The sequence below is a fragment of the Candoia aspera genome, chromosome 5 (genome assembly GCF_035149785.1).
Source record: "Candoia aspera isolate rCanAsp1 chromosome 5, rCanAsp1.hap2, whole genome shotgun sequence".
Taxonomy (NCBI): Eukaryota; Metazoa; Chordata; class Lepidosauria; order Squamata; family Boidae; genus Candoia; species Candoia aspera.
This window is the reverse complement of record NC_086157.1, coordinates 66,951,095-66,957,911: the sequence shown is the minus strand read 5'-3', so window position 1 is coordinate 66,957,911 and position 6,817 is coordinate 66,951,095.

Below are 6,817 nucleotides of genomic sequence, written 5' to 3'. Positions count from 1 at the left end.
GAGTTCTCATTACTTGTACTGCCTTTTCTGCTGATTAAAATATGCAATTGAGAGAAAGAGAAAGAGAAAGGGAGGAAGGCAGGAATGCAGGCAGGCAGGCAGGCTCTTATACAACTTGCTGGTCTCCCTCTTTCCTCTCGCTTTCTGAGAAAGGCACTAATCTCACAAGAGATAAAATATTTTTTTAAAAGAAGGAAAAGAAAATATAGGATATAATATAACCATCGTGTGAATAGCAGTTTACAAAAATACATGAAACATTCCAGGAAGACCATAAAATGGCATAGTTAATGAGCACAGAAAAGACAGTGCTCGTAAATTACATTTCAGCCTGCAAGAAGTTAACAAACAAACAAACAAAAATTGGCATAGCCTGAGTTAGAAATTTTTAAAAGGTCAGGCTATACAGTGTTCCTTTCTTGTATAGAAATATTAGCACAAGAGGCAAGAAAGCCAGTTTGGTCTAGTGGTTAAGGTTCTGGGCTAGAAACCAGGAGACTGTGAATTTTAGTCCCGCCTTAGGCATGAAAGCTGGCTGGGTGACCTTGGGCCAGTCACTGTCTCAGCCCAACTAGGTGCAATGTAGACTAGCCTTGTGGTGCACCCTGGGCAACGTGACTTGTCATGGCTAAATAGTCTACACATCTGGCTGCTGGACCTCACAAGGATTTCCCAGCAAGAAAAGCAGCATGAATGCCAAACTGCTATGACATACAATTAAAAAAATAAAAAAAGCACAAGAGGCAAAAATACTTAGCTATTAATGCATGATATGACAAGGGAAGGTTGTCTATCAGCCAGCTTATTGCAGAGCTTAATATCGATTACAGCTAAGAGGGACTGACTAGTTCAAGGTCACCCAGCTGGCTTCTGCACTTAACGGAGGGCTAGAACCTAGGTCTCTCTGTTCTCAGTCCAGCGTCTTAAGCACTACGCGACCCTGATCTCATTATGCAACCTCATTATGCAATTTTCTGTGGTCTGTATTTACACAGCATGTATGTGTAAATGGGAATGATTCTACAGAGACAGAATCATCCCAATTAAGAAATTACTATAGATATATGTGCTGATAGAAAGCTGTTGCTCTGAGTTTTTATACTGAAATTGTTGTTAAAAAAGGAGGAAGATGTAGGAAGGAGGAAAAATGGCAAACTAGAATATTCCAGTCAAATGTAAGCGGAATAGAAACTAAGAAAGGCATAATAAGAGATGTTCATGCTTGTTATTGGTACTTCTAATGCTCCTTGTGCAAAAAAGTGGGAAAAGTCAGTGATTCTGGAGCTGTAACTCTAATAGTATCTATGATTATTTTAGTATTTGTGCCAGGGAGTTGTATGGATTTGATGATATAACTAAAAAAGCTATGCACATTGTACTCACAAAATTTTAGTGAGGAAATATGGGCTTTCCGGAATGCCATTGGAAACTGAGAATATTTACTAAAATGAGATTATGAAAAGTGTGGACCCTCTATTTCATAGCCTTCAAAATAATTGAGCCTAATATTTTGCTCCTTCTTTCACCATGTTTTTATTATTAAAGAGCAAAAAGGATGCATTAAACCTTATAGAGATTTAAGATAGCAATTCCTCCCCTTGAACCAGAAGTTAAACCCCACCTTCCACCCCCAACTCTTGTGCCATTTATTTTTAGAGTGCTGCTCTTGACATGCACACAAAGCCTTGTGCGGTCCTCAACGTGAAGGAAGTTGCACACTCCTGAACAACAGTGTGTAATGTATAAGCATTGTGTGGTTAGTTTGCTTTATTCATGCTGTTCTGATTATTCAATGAACTGTTTATAAAATCATGCTTATAAAATTATCTGCAGATCATAGCAGATAATACCAAATATCTTTACCTATCATTGAGGTTTCAGAAATACTGCATGACAATATAGAATGTAGCACAGTAATGAAAGGAGATGCTTATGAAGAAAGAGACTGGTGTCTCCCTTCATAGAGAGCTGACAATTTTGTACAGAATGCTCTAAACCAGTGTTTTGTTTTGTTTTTTCTTCATTTTTTAAAAAAACCTGCTTCAATGATTCTCCATGGACTATGTGGCTGGTTCAGAGAGAGAGAGAAGCTAGCAGCATAAACAGAAACCACAGTAGTGTCAAAATGACAACACATATATGATGACCTAATCACAAATATGCCACAATTTATATGCTTACATCAGAACTGTCACCAGTATGTAAGTCATGGCATTTGGGAATCTGTTGCTGTTATTTGCCTCTTCTTGTTCACCTTGACAGACACCCAAACATGAGGGAGATTTTAAATTGTACAAATTATAACTTTTAAAAAATACAGCAGATAGACCTAAAATAGACTTCAATTTATGAAATAATGGATCAGTGTACTAGATATTAGAGCAGTATATATAAATAAATTTATGTACAAGTTATTAGGACAGCTACAAATGAGAATCATTTCATGCATGGATTATACAGTACAAAATAAATTACAATTTAATTCTTACTAAAATCTCCTTATGTCAGGTGACTGAAATATAACTTTTTTTTTAATTAAGAAGACTTAGCAAAGAAACAAGAAAACTCATAGTAGTTATAATCATAACTCTATACTTTATACCCACCTGCAAGCCCTACAAATCCACTAGTTAAAGCTGTCAATATTCCAGTTTTGCTGTCGAGGGCCCCAGTGTGAGTACAGAGGGCCGGAACACACCACTGGTACCAAATGCCGGGGGTATCTTCCCCTAAGATGGCCCACCCTCTGATTCCTGCCTTGATACCTCCGTTCCCTCACCACCTGAATAGAACATGCTGCCCCTAAACCCCCAGAGTTCCCAATTTTATTTTGCCCCAATCCCAGCCCTCTGAAATCCCTGATTACGGGTCCCTTCATCCAATCATACCACAAGCAGACACCAAACAATCACAGGGTGGTGGTGAGCTCCCCAGCACTCCAGCTCTCGCTCTTAGTGCTATGGGAATTCAAGTATCACCTCCACACTACCCCCCCTCACCGGTCTCTCTCACCTAGCCAGCAGGGGCCACACCCACTTCTCCTCCACCCTGACTCTCACTCAGGGACAGAGGATTCTCACATACTTGCCTCATCCACTTTCAGGCTCCCTCCCTGCCTCTCATACCAGGGAGGTAGTCCTACCCTTCCTCACACTGAAGGGACCCCAACAGGGCACTCCTTGTTTCCACAGAGTGGGGGGGGGGGTTCATGGAAGACTTATAGACCACCCGCCGGGTCCACTGGATCATCAAAGGGACCACTGCTGTGCTCAGTTGTCGCCCTGCACCTCTACTGTTCCAAGGGGTTCTGTTTGGGCCTGCAGAGCCATTCTCCAGAGGACTCAGTGCTGGATTCACCAGGCCACCAAGCTGCCTTGCTGTGCCTCCTGGATTTGTGATACCTGCAGGGTCCCACACTGTTCTTCTGGGGGACTCCAAAATGAGTCTGTCGAGTCTCCCCAGAGTTCTTCACAGTGCCTGGCTCAGCTGTTCCACCACTCCACCCCTCTGGGTGGCTCTATGGGGTCCAACTCAGCTCACTAAGCCACCCCAGGGGTCTTCACAGTTGTTCTGCCACCATGCCACTCTGGGAGCCTCCTAGTCTCCCCACCACCATCTGTGCTGCCCAGCCGCTGTGTTGTAGCTCCACTGCTCCACCACTCCAGGGGCTCTCCAGGGTGCTCCAGCCAGGCTTGCTAAGCTACTTCCTACTCCCCAGACAAGGTCCCTGAGGTCTCCCAGGTTGTCCCAGGAGGTTCTCTGGCTGATAGGCCACAGTGCCATTTTGGGAAGCTCTGTGGGACTCCACTCCTCTCCTCCACACTTGGGGTTTGGGGACCTTCCAGCCTCACCACTGTTTGAATCACCCAGCCACTGTGGCACAGCTCTGCTGCTCCACCGCTCCAGGGGGCTCCACAAGACTCCAACTGGTTATGCTGGCCACCCTCCACTCTCCAGGCAGGGTCCCCCAAGGCTCCCAGGTCATCCTAGGGGGTCTCCATGGAGCCCTACCACTACTTGGCCACCACATACCTGTCATGTTCACTGTTTCAATGTAACTTCGTAATGTTTCACATGCCATGGCGCTGACACACGTTTCTGTTTGGGAGGGAGCTGCTGCGAAACTTTGTACCAAGCTCTATATCTGTGTTCATTACAATGGAATGTGTTTGGGTTATGTTCTCCATTCAAGGACTTTTCCCCCAGACCATCAGAAACTGTTAGGAGCACCTGGAATTGTGAACTTGGGAAGATTCTATGGGGGCAGGGATCTCATTTACACCGAGGGTTTTTAGTTTGCATTTGGCGTGCTTTTATCATTCTCAGCTTTCTCTGTGATCCTGCATACTATTCTTTAATAAATCAGATATCTTTGAATTCCTGCTCATGAGTCTGATAGTGTTTTAGAATAGGCAACCATTACAATACCTCCCGGCCTTGCCACGGTTGCTTGCACTGCTTGACCACTGCCCCGCCTTGGGAAGCTCCGCAGGGCTCTCTTCCGTCTTGGAGTCCACCCAAACATCAACCATGGGGGCTGGGACACCTCCCAACATCCCCCCCCCCAAAGTCACCATTCAGCCAGGTATGTAAGGCAGGGGCTCCAGGTAACAAGGGCCTTTGTTCAGCAGAGAAGCCGGTGTCGACTCCTCATTTTCAATAAGAGCATCAGGAATCACTCTGAAGTTCTGAACCAGAAGAACTATGGAATAAACTCAAAGAAATTGTTAAGGATGAATATGAAAAGAGACTGCCAAAGATGAAGAAACAGAATATATATATATATACTGTCATAATAATTAGTGGAAACTGCAAGAAGAGGGGAAAAAGCCAAGAATAAAAAACAGGGGAAGTCTTCCAAAAGATTTTTGAATTTGGAAGGAAGTTCCAGCCTTGAATTGCTCAAATTGATATGCTAAAGAATGCCTATGGACAGAAAGTAACTGATTCAAAGAATATCATGCAAAAATGGAAGGAATCAAGGGAAATTTTGAACATATAAATGTCAACATCAAGATCCCTTAGAAGAAATTTCCTACTTATAAGAACTTCCAGTACTAGAAAATGAAGTAGGATTAACACTACCAGTAATTACCAAGTTGGAAGACTATAGGAGTTGCTGGAATATCTACAGAAATATGGAAAAGTGTGCAAACTATCATACAATATCCTTAATTTCATATGCTGTCAAAAAAAGGAGATGCCAGAAGTTTCAGCTAGTTTTAGAAAAGGCCAGGGAAAAAGCAACATTACTGATTATTCATGCTGGATAATTGAGATAGCCAAAGAATACCAAAAATAAGTCAATATGTGCTCCATTGATACAGAAAGTCTTTTGACTGTATTCACCAGGTCATGATGGGGAATGTCATTAGGAAAACAGGAATTATAGAATATCTTGTTGTCCTCATGCAAAACAAAGGACAGGAAGCCAAAGTGTGGATGGGACGTGTCAAAACAGTTCGGCTTCAGGTCAGCAAACAAGTGACTATACTGTACTTACATATTCAGCCTATATGCCAAATGTATATTTAAGGAGGCTGGATTGGAAGAAGATGGATGTGATTTTAAAATTGGAGGGGGGGGGAAATCAATAATTTCTGCTATGCTGATGATATTACTCTGACAGCTGAAAATGCAAATAATCTGAAAACTCTAATAATGAAAGGAGGCATAAAGAAGACCTAACTAATGACAACAGGTACAACAACCAACCCTAGAAATTATAGTGAAGATACTGGTTCTCCAGGTCTTTCTATGATGCACCCATTGTTGCTATAATTGAATCTATCCACCTTTCTGCTGGTTATCTTCTTCACTTTCCTTCCACCTATCCCAGCATTATGGACTTTCCAAGAGAGCTGGGTCTTCACAAAATGTGTCCAAAATATGATTATATGAACCTAGTCATTTGAGCCTCAGGTGAGGACTCTGGGTTTACTTGTTTGATGATCCATTTGTTTGTTTTCTTGGCTATTCATGGCATTCTCAGGAGCCTTCTCCAACACCAGAGTTCAAGTTGTCAATACTCTTTCTATCCTGCATCTTCAAAATCCAAGCTGTATTATTAATTTGGACAAACTGTATCCTCTATTAAATCAGGAAAGAGCCTTAGCTCCCAAAAGGGTGGCAGGGGAGGGGGGGACAGATACAATAGCTTTATGTGTATTTTCAAGGTTCTGTGCAAGTGATTAATTCAGACTTTAGGTAAGAACATTTAATACATCCATGTGTATTCCTCTGAAGAGGAGAAGAATAAAGAAAGAGGGATGTCTAAACAAGACTGAGGAAAAAGATGACTCTGATCCATTTTGGTTCCGGTCCACCTACTACTGAAATATTCCAATGTATAATTAGTATATGACTTCTGACATTACTCCAAGTATATATGGCTCTCACAAAAGCTTCCCTGCCCCTAATTTCAAAAGAGGAAAAAAATTAATTTGGGGTATCCCAGGAACTTCACAATATTCTAGGAAATAAGATGGTTCCTTTATTTTTCAAAGAAATACAAAAAAATGAAATATTTAATTATGGTTCTAGACCAGGGGTGGTAAACCTGTACCCCTCCAGATATTGCAACTTCAAACACTTTGGGCTATGTTAGTTGGCAGTTCTGGGAGCTATAGTTCAGTAACACCCAAAGGGCTAGTAATCAGTGTTCTCTTTTTTGGAACCTGCTTGATTTTGGGTGGAAATTTCAAATTATTCCATTCATTGTAACACCACAGTCAGCTGTTCTTTCTCCTAAAGATATTAATAGTAGAGAAAGACTCAATAAGCTTCTAATTATGGAAATAACAAAAATACAGATGCT